This window comes from Nicotiana sylvestris, chromosome 5 (genome assembly GCF_000393655.2).
Source record: "Nicotiana sylvestris chromosome 5, ASM39365v2, whole genome shotgun sequence".
Taxonomy (NCBI): Eukaryota; Viridiplantae; Streptophyta; class Magnoliopsida; order Solanales; family Solanaceae; genus Nicotiana; species Nicotiana sylvestris.
In genome coordinates, this window is record NC_091061.1 from 16,571,881 (window position 1) to 16,583,454 (window position 11,574).

The window sequence follows — 11,574 nt, forward strand, 5'->3', positions numbered from 1 at the left end:
TGCTCATCCTCTGGCATGGTAGGAGCTACATAGTCCTGAGCAGCTGTAACCGGCTAGGCTGGATATGCCCTCGGTGTCTGAAGTCCCTGCACGACCTGCTTAGGTATGTGAGGGGCGAGAGTCTGAGTGCCTCCCCCGGCCTGAGAAGTAGTTGCGACTATAGTAAATGAGACCGCCTGAGCTAGGCTAGTGCATACTAATAGAATCTGAGCCAAAGCCTCTTGAAGACCCGGAATCACAATGGGCACAACTGGTGCCTGAGCTGGTGCTGCTGGAGCGTCCACAACTTAGACCTAATCCTGAATTGGGACGGTTGGTGGATCCGTAGGTGCTTCCCTAGCTGCTATGCGGGCCACACCCCTGCCCCTAACACGTTCTTAGCCTCTAGTGGCCACAGCTGGTGGTACTGGTGGTCGTCCATCATGACCGGTAGCACATGTCCTCATCATCTGTGAGAGAATAGAATAACAGAAGTTTAGTACTCGGATCAAAAGATTCGCACGACAAGAATTTCAAGAACATGAAGTTTTTCCTAAAGGTTCTACAGCCTCTGAGGATAAATACAGACATCTCCGTACCGATCCGTAAGACTCTACTAAACCAGCTCATGACTCATGAGACCTATGTAACCTAGGCTCTGATACCAACTTGTCATGACCCTAAACCCGAACCCGATCGTGATGGCGCCTCTCGTGATGACAAGGCCAGCCGATATAACACCCAATTCGTTTTAAGCAGTTAAGATAGTATAACTAAGTCATTAACACGATTGAATCCCAAATAAATAGTGAAATAGTACAATTTGCGGAATAGACACATCCCGACATCAGGGTGTCACTAGTTATGAGCATCTATCATAAAACTACAAGTCTGAAAGAGTCTTCACAATCTATTACATAACTAGGACCAAGGGAAAGAAATAATGATAAGAGGGAGAGACACTAGGCTGCGAACGCCGAGCAACTACCTAGTGGACTCCGAGAATCTGTTGGAAGCTAGCAACCCTCGCTAGCAGGACTTGAAGCGCCTGAATCTGTACAGAGGGTGCAGAGAGTAAAGTGAGTACTCCAATTTAGTAAGTAATAACAATAAATGAAGACTAAGCGATAAGAAATCACGTAAAAACACAACAACATGTTATAAAGAGGCAAAGTAAAATCAGTAAAGTGCAATAAAGCAGTGAAATCTCATAGGCTGTAGTTGCGACATTAGTTCAGTTTAAACTTCTTTAAAACACCTTTTTAACAGTTAAACAAGTAAATGACAGGCAGTTAGAAAAGATAAACACATAAAAACCACCCCTCGGGCACAATACCAACAAAATCAGCCCCTCAGGCAACAACATGGAACAACACCAGCCCCTCAGGCTATATCTCATATCGCAATGGGTACCCGCGATCACTGGAGGTGTACAGACTCCGAGAGGGGCCCCTTACGACCCAAGCAAAATATCAAGTCATCTCGTGGCATAATCAATAGGCTATCGGCCTCATATCAAGCCACTTCGTGGTGTACAACTCAGACCATCGGCCTCACAATCATAATCAGTGTATCACTGCTGCGACGTGCAACCCGACCCAAAAATATCCTCACAACACAGGCCCTCGGCCTTACTCAGTCAGAATCTCATAAGCCACTCGAGCAATAGTAAAACATGATGCTCAGCCCAAAATATCATTTAAAGTGTTAAAATAGAGTAAACATGGCTGAGTTATGAAAATAGTATAAAATAGCATGACTGAGTACAGATATAATGTCAAAACAGTGAGAAAATATCAATAGAAAACCCCTAAAGGTCCAAATAATTGGCACGAGACCCAAATATGGCATTCAACCGAAAATATTATGGTGGCAAATAGTTTTCAATCAAATACACAGTAAAACAATCATTCGTGATGGACTAAGTCGCAATTCCCAATGGTGCACGACCCCATGCTCGTCATCTAGCATGTGCATCAATATAGCATAACGATGTGAAATCCGAGGTTTCATACCTTTAGGACAACATTAAAAACATTACTCACCTCAATCCGATCCAAACTCTAACCCGCAACACCTTTGCCCCTCGAATCTCCCACAACTCGTGTCGAATCTATCCAAAATCAGAAATACGACGTCAAAATGTGCTAAGGGGACGAAGCCCATGCGAAAATAATCTATTTACAACATAAATCCCGAAATTAACCAAAACCCGACCCCCGGGCCCACGTCTCGGAATTTGATAAAATTTATATCAATAGATTCATTATCTCCCCACGAGTTCATACATATCAAAAGTCCCAAAATCCGACCACAAAATGGTCTCTCAAATCCTTAAGTCAAGGTCTCCAATACCAAGCCCTAATCCCCAAATTTTAACTCTTAATTTTCATTAATCTTCGGCCAAATCAGTGAAAATAATGACTTAGGATCGATTATTAGGTTCAAAAATCTTACCTCCAGACGTTATCCCTTGAATACTTCTTCAAAAATTTCCCAAAAAGCTCCAAAACTGACATGAAATGGTGAAGAACAACTCAAAAATCGCGAAGGAATCATTTTATACCTTCTGGCCCAGGCTTTTCGCACCTGCAGACCATATCTCACTCCTGTGCAACTGCTTGTACAGTCCGAGCACCGCTTCTGTGGTCATCACTTAAGTGGCCAAAATACGCATCTGTGATGCACTGCCCGCACCTGCGCTATCGCAGGTGCGCTCCCCTTATAGCTTCTGCGGTTCCAGCTGAGCCTCCTCTTGGCCGCATCTGCGGCTCCCTCTACGCTTCTACGAGCCCGCACCCGCAGTCCCCTAGGCACATGTGCGGTTATGACAGCATTGGAATATCTTCAGCTGCCAAAACCAACTTCCAAACTTTCCGCCAACCATCTGAAATCACCCCGAGGCCTCCGGACCTCAACCAAAAGCAAATATAAGTCATATACTACCATCCAAACTTATACCAATCTTCAAAACACCTCTAACAACATCGAATCAACCAAAACACATCGGATTCAAACCTAAGGTTCCCAAAATCTTTCGAATTACGCTTTTGATCAAAAAGTCTACCAAAATCACGTCCGAATGACCTGAAACTTTGCACACACATCCCTAATAATACAATGGACCTAATACAACAACCATAATTCCATTCCGACCCCTATATCAAAATCTCACCTATCAACCGTAAAATGCCAAAATTTCAATTTCGCCAATTCAAGCTTAAATCTACTCCGGATCTCCAAACCACATTCCGATCATGCTCCTAAGCTCCAAATCACCTCCCGAAGCTATTCGAACCATCAGAAACTCACCTCCGAGCCCTATAACACATAAGTCAACATCCGGTTGGCTTTTCCAACTTAAGCTTACTCAAAAGAGACTAAGTGTCTCAAACCTTACTAAAACATCTCCGAACCCGAGCCAACCAACCTGGTAATACAAAATACAGTTGAACAAGGCAATAAGAAGCAAAAATGGGGGAAATAGAGTGGTAACTCATGAGACGACTAGCCGGATCGTCACATTTAAAAACCTGGGTGTATTGTTCTAGACCTGGCTTACCCGAGCGGACAGTTCGAGCCGGGGGGGAGGGCAGCGTATCGGAAATAGAGAAACTTTACTAGCTTTGCAACTTGTCCAAACCTCGTTCTAAAATTGGGATATGACACTAACGGAAAAGATGTCACGCGAAGCGCACACTTCCCAGAAGATTTAGAAGACTCAGAGAGAAAAGGGTTTCGTAGCAGTTTATATACAGTTCACTCAATATCAAAGCGATAAAAAGAGACATTTAGCACATCAGGCTCAATACACGTAAAAATTAGATAATAAATAAAAAGCCAACTATCATAGTTATTCTAATCTTGAATTGTGAACCCTGAACTAGAGATTCTGGGTTCTTGTCCCCAGCAGAGTCGCCAGAACTATCACACCTCCTTTTTACCCTAAAGGGATATAAGGGAGTTTTTTCAATTAAAGTGACAATAACCGAAACTGGATTATTTATTCAAATTGAGAGTCACCACTTTGGATAATTTATGGTGTCCCAAGTCACAAGTTTAAAATCCTGAATCGAGGAAGTTGACTCTTATTTATGGTCTGCAAACACAGAAATCTGAGTAAGGAATTCTGTTAGCCCGAGAGAAGGTGGTAGGCATTTTCCGGTTCCGTGGTTTTTGCACGGCCGCTCAGCTATTATTAATTGGCCTAATTATCTGATTAATTACATATTTGAAACCTATGTGCATTTTATTCCTTTAAACCGCTTTTAACATTTATGGATTTATTTTCGGAACAAGGCACGATAGTCATACACTTATCGTTTTTGAACACATTGTTAATCGTGTCACATGAAATGCACCCGCAGTTTACAACATGTTTATTTTTATCAATATCGAAGTTATGGCCGAGTCGCATGAAATGTACACCCGAATTTGGATTCATGTATCGCAACTATGCTACGAGAACCGTACCCATAGTCACGAGGATTTGTTAATTGCGCCTAAAAAAAACTATGATGTTCATAATTTAATTTTTTCTTCCTAAAACTACTTTGAGATTATTGTAAGTCCATAGATTATGGAATTATTTTTGAAAAGAAAAAGTGTGACTTAGTTATTATTAGCAAGTCAAAAGTTACAATTAGCTATTGTATCAATTTTAATGCCCCCAAGGAAAGCAACTTAATTCCCAAAAATTACTTAAGATTTTCACAACTCATCTTAAAATGAACTCCTAAAACGACTAAATGTTGAATTCCACTTTTGGAGAAATTAAACCATTTAACAAGAATGCTACTCTAATATCAAAACAACGACTACGCTAATGAATTCAAACATGCTTCCAACAATTGTTCAAATGGTTGATTCCAATGTTATCCTTCCCAAGAGTGGACGTCACCTTACCCTTCTTGTTACTATAAAATTGTGCATCAATGTTTAAGTCATTTTATTTTCCATATACTCTAACCAAGGCTCTTTCTTTTAAAAATAGCACCTTAACACTTAAATGCAAATGAGCTGCTTGTAATTTAACACCATTCATCTCGTATCTAAACTAACACAAATAAGCAGAAGCATTTTTTCACATTTCAATCTAGTATGAAGCTCAACAAAGAATTAATAATAAGCAATGCCAACACCAAATTATTGACATATCAATTAACATAAGCAATATGAGAGTGGACCTCAAGATGCGATGCCATCTCGGTTACAGCAACAATGGTACAAACAGAAACCGGAACCAGAAACCTTAAGCACCAAAACGAACAGTCTCGCCACCTCTTTGTCACTCAGATCCGAACAATCAAGATCTCAACTTCAAAATTTTCACTCAACTTACCATATCTATCTTCCTCTGATTTTTGCTTCTTCTTTTTGTTTGTTCTCTTTGTTCGCTTTTTGGTTTTTTTTTCTTTTGTGTTTGTCGTCTTTTTTGTGAATGAGTTAGTTGTTCTTTTGAGATTAGATATATCTTTATGGGAAGATAGAATTAGAAAGGGGATCGGAAAATGGCTCATTTTGGTGAAATTCAAGAACAAAGAAACAATCTGCCTCCTCCGTCTATTTTTTGGTCTCTTGCGACTGTCAGCTCTTAGCTTTTTCTATGGGAGGGGATCTAGAATTAGTTCTAGGTTTTGGGAAAGTCCCCTTTTCAGAGAGAGGGAATTAGGGTGTATTTTAGAGATGAGGGGATATTGGATTTTGGGTAGTGGGCTAGGCGAGTTGGGTTATGTTTTGGGCCAATTTGGGACATGACTTGGACATTTGGACAAAGCAAGACTTTAGTAGAAATAGTCAAAATTAAAACTTCTTTCCTTTTTTTGTGATTTTGATTTTTTCTTTTATTGATTCATAGATGAAAAAAATACTACTCCTAGAATTGAATAGCAAGATAAAATACTAATCATTCAAAACGTACTTAACAAACTAATATATTTTTTTGGAAAACTTTTTTTTTATTTGTAAATGAAGATAAAGCTTATATTAAAAATGTGACTCTTTTTTTTATTAATTTTAATTTTCGTAAATAAAATATATATAAAAGGAGAAATAAGAGCTAAAATATGTAGATTAATCTTTAAATATATTTACCTACTAAAAGTGATGAAAAACTCAAATATAGTCAAAACTTAGGTGCTCACAACATGTGACGTGGTAAAAGCATAACCTCGCTAGCTAATCATACGTGTTATGCGGTAAACATAATTATCATCATGTAAAAAACAACACTTCTTTAATTCCTTTTTATAAAAATGAATACAATTCACTTGAAGCATGTAAATCTATAGATTTCCTTTAACTTACTTTCTTTCATACCATTAGCATATATAAGCAATTAATAACGGCTACAAAACATGATGTGATCCTAAAACTATCCAGACATAATAGGAATAGTAGCTACGTATGGACTCTCGTCACATCGTGCGTACATAGCCTCCACAATTAATCATATATTAATTAAGTTCACCTATGGGGACATTTTCCCTTACAAGGTTAGAAAAGAGATTTACCTGTTTCGAGCCTACTTCCAACTCAAAAATGCGTCCAAACTCTCAAACCGGAGCCGCACAATCAGAACTATTCAAATAGTGTAAAAATCCATCATAGTAGGTTTACAAATTCATATTCTAGCTATTAAAGCAATTATCCAATCCCTAGGGCAAGGATCCTAAAATTCAATCCCGAGCCCACATGCTCAGATTCCGGAAATTTTCGAAGGAAGTTGTTACCCATAACCTAATGACCAAGAATATATGATCTTTACTTCATTTCATAACGAATTTCGTTGTTAAATCTTGTTTTTATCAAAACCCTAGGTTTTACTCTAGTCCCATAATTTTCACTAATCTTTACATGTTAATCTATCCAATATCCAAGTATTTAACTGACATATAGTAGGAATTACTATCCTCTAAAAGTTTGGTAAAAATCCTCTCTTAAGAGCTCCAAAATCGCCCAACCTTTGAGTGGAAATGAGCCAAAAATGGCTAACACCCGTAATAAATGAAGGTCACTACCTTAAGTGATTTCCGCATCTGCGGTCCTGGGCCACACCTGCGCCCACCACATCTGGGGAAAAGAATTCGCTTTTGCGGAAATTCCACTGGCCGGTCGGACCACTTCTGTAGTAAGCAAACCGCTTCTGCGGGCTCGCTTCTGCGAAGGGTAGGCCGCTACTGCGGCTCCAGGGATGGCCACCCATGGCTGCATCTACGATGTCCTAGCCATTTTTCTGCGGGCTCGCACCTGCGGCTGGTGAATCGAAGGTGCGGTTATGACAGAAGCCTGAAGCTTAAGCTCTTTCCCACATTTCCAACTAAGCTCGAGCCTCGTCTGATTGATGCTCGGGGCCTTCAGGGCCCTACCTGAACATACCTACAAGTTTGAAATGATAAAATAGATTCGCCTGAACCCTCGGAACGCCCGAAACAGCGCTAAATCTAAGAATCACCCCCTAAAATCACTTAAATCAAACTTATGAACTTTAAGTCCTTCAATCTACTTCCAATGTGACGAAACACACTTATACTACGCGGATTGACACTAAATTTTGCGTGTAAGCCTTAAATTACATTACGGATCTATTCCTAGTCTCAAAATTTCGTTCGGACCTCGATAACACAAAAACCCACTCAAAACCAAATTTAAGAACTTCAAAATCCTTAAGGAATCAACTTTCACTATTATGTACCAAAATGCTCCCGGGTCATCCAAAACCCGATCCGGACATACGCCAAAGTCTGAAATCATCATACGAACCTTCTGGACCCTTCAAATCTAGATTCTGAGGTCGTTTACTCAAAACGTTTACTGAAGTCAAACTTGGCCTTTTAAGCCAACCTTAAGGAACCAAGTGTTCCGATTTCAACCCAAACTCTTCCAAATTCCGAACCAACCATCCCACCTAGTCATAAATCAGTTAAAGAAAGTACAGAAAGTCTTATTCAGGGGAATGAGATTCTAGAAAGCGAAACAACTGGTCGGATCATTACAGTTGGAAAGAAATTTTAATCATCGATATTTTATAGAGGTCAAGACAAAGAAACATGATGTGCCATCTCAATATCTCAGGATCCATTCTTTGTGTTCCCATAATGATTTATGAGTGTTTATAAAAGTTACAATAGTCATTAAATCAAATAAAAATAAATTATTATTATTATTGTTATTATTATTATTATTTTGAGGATTATATGTGGAGCAATTTGGCATAAATTGATACCGACTCAAAATTTGGTGACCTCAACCTATTCAGAACTTTTATTGTTATTGTTGTTGTAAACATCGAAATTTTAAAGGATCAAGTTAGATCCTAAATTCAAGATAATACAGGACTCTTCAATCCTAGGAGACTATCGGGGTTTCTTGGAGGTTAAACTACTCTAAACCCTAACGTACACCTATATAAAGGGATACATATTCCTTTAAAGACGGGTCTCAAAAATCCCATAAATTCTCAGGATATTCACAAAGGGATCAAGGCATAAAATAATATCGTGATCAATAGATATTCTTCTTGATAATCAAATACTCCATGAAGAATATCCATACAATGATCGACTTTCGTGGATATTTGTCACGACCCTAAATCTGTACCAGTCGTGATGGCACTTATCGTGAAGCAAGGCCAGCTGACACAATACCCAATTCATTTTAAACAATTATAATAACACAATTTAAGTCATTAACATGCTAATAATCCAAAAATAAAAGTGAACTAGTATAATTTGCGGAAAGCAACACAGCCTGACATCGGGGTGTCACCAGTCATGAGCATCTAACATAAGTCTAAGAGTATGAAAGAGTTTATACAGTCTATTACAGAACTAGAACAAGGGAAGTAAAATAGGAGGGAGAAACATTGGATTGCGAACGCCGAGCAGCTACCTAGTGGACTCCAAATAGCCTATTGGGAGAAATCAACCCTCATTGGCGGGACCCGAAGCTCCTGAATCCGCACACAAGGTGCAGAGAGTAAAGTGAGTACTCCAACTCAGTGAGTAATAAAAATAAATGAAGACTGAGCGATAAGAAAACACGTATAACACAATAAAATGCTACAAAGAGGTAGTGTAAAACCAATACAATGCAATAAAATAGTGAAATCTTATAAAAATACCTTAGTTCAGTATAAGCTTCTTTAAAACACCTTTTTAACAGTTAAACAAGTAAATAAAAAGCAGTGAGAAAAGATAAACACATAAAATCGGCCCCTCGGGCCCAATATCAACAGAATCAGCCCCTCGGGCAATAACATAGAACAATACTAGCCCCTCGGGCAATAACATGGAACAACACCAGCCCCTCGGGCTATATCACATATCACATTGGGTACACATGCTCACTGGGGGTGTACAGACTCTGGGAGGGGCCCCTTACGGCCCAAGCGCAATATCAAGCCATCTTATGGCATAATCAATAGACTATCGGCCTCATATCAAGCCACCTCGTGGCATAACAACTCAGGCCTTCGGCCTTATAATCATAAATAAGTACAACACTGTTGCGGCGTGCAACCCGATCCCATAATAACCTCACAACACAGGCCCTCGGCCCAACTCAGTCAGAAATCTCTAAAAGCCACTCAGGCACAGTAAATTATGATGCTTAGCTCAAAATATCATTTAAGATGTCAAAACAGTATAAACATGGCTGAGTTATGAAAATAGTGGAATATAGCATGACTAAGTACAAGTATAAAGTCAAAACAGTGAGGAATAGTAGTAAAAATCCCCTAAGGGTCCAAAACAGTTGGCACGAGGCCCATATATGGCATTCGGCCCAAAACATGATGATAACAAACAATTTTCAATCAAATACGCAGTAAAGAAGTCATTCGGGATGGACTAAGTCACAATTCCCAACAGTGTACGACTCCATGCTCGTCATCTCGTGTGTGTTACCTCAATATAGCACAACGATGTGGAATCCGGGGTTTCATACCCTCAGGACAACATTTACAATCATTACTCACCTCTATCCGGTCCAAACTCTAGCCCGTGATGCCTTTGCCTCTCGAATAGACCTCCGGATGCTCCAAATCTAACCAAAATTAGTGCAAAACCATCAATATATGCTAAGAGAACAAAGCCCACATGAAAGAAATCAAATTACAACACAAATCCCGAATTGGCCAAACCCGACCCCTGGGCCCATGTCTCGAAATCTGATAAAAATTACATCAGTAGACTCTTTATCACTCCCCGAGTTCATTCATATCAAAATCACCAAAATCCAACCACAAACGACTCCTCAAATCCGAAATTCTAGGTCTCCAATTACAAGCCCTAGTTCTTCAATACTTAGGCTTAAATTCTATAAATTCCATGATTAATTAGGTAAAAATCACATTAGGGTTGAGTATTAAGTCCATAAATCTTACCTCCAAGTGTTCCCCCTTGATTCCCTCTTCAATTCCCTTCAAAAAGCTTCAAAATTGCCCAAAAATGGAGGAACTTAGACCCAAAATCGCAGAAATGAGTCATTTGAACATTCTGCCCAGCACTTAAAATCTCTTATTCGTGAACACGGTCAATGCCTTGTGTTTGCGAAGCACAAATTTGAGTTGACCAATTTTCCTTCTTTGCGAACGTGGCTCCCCCTCTCGCGAACGCGAAGGCTCAGCTTCACAGCCCATCGCGAATGCGACTTCCGTCTCGTGAACGCGTAGCTCAATGACTTTATCCCTTTGCGAACGCGGGACCTCCTTCGCGAATGCGAAGACCAATCTTCCAATCTCACATCCTAACCCTTCGCGAACGCGAAGAACAACTGTCTGCAACATCAACAACAGATTTTCTGCAATTTTATCCAACTTGAAATGGTCCGTTTAACCACCCGATAACTCACTCAAGGCCCTCGGGACCTCAACCAAATATGCCAACATATCCCATAACATCATTCAAACTTGTTCCAACCTTCGGAACTCTCAAAACAACATCAAAACACCAAATTTGCATCGGATTCAAGCATAAGAATTCTAAAAGCTTCCAAATTCCACTTTCAATCAAAAAGTCTATCAAACCACGTCCGAATGAACTGAAATTTTGCACACACATCCCAAATGAGACAACGAACCTACCGCAACTCCCAGAATTTCATTCTGATCCCTATATAAAAATTTCACCTATCAACCAGAAAACGCCAAAATTTCAATTTCGCCAATTTAAGCCTAAATCTACATCGTACCTCCAAAACACATTCCGATTGCGCTCCTAAGTCCCAAATCACCTCCCGAAGCTATCCAAATCATCGGAACTCACATCCGAGCCCTTTAGCACATAAGTCAACATCTGATTGACTTTTTCAACTTAAGCTTACTCAAAAGAGACTAAGTGTCTCAAACCTTACCAAAACCTTTCTGAACCCAAGCCAACCAACCCGATAACACATAATACAGTTGAACAAGGCAATAATACGCAAAAATGGAGGAAAACGGAGCGGTAACTCATGAAACGACCGACCGGGTCTTTACAAGATTAAATAATCTAGAGAGATCCGTATCATCCTATGTTCGAGAATACGCTAATCCAGCTCACGAATCATGAAGAACAATTCGAAGGAAGAATCAAGGGATAAAGAGAGTTGTAACCC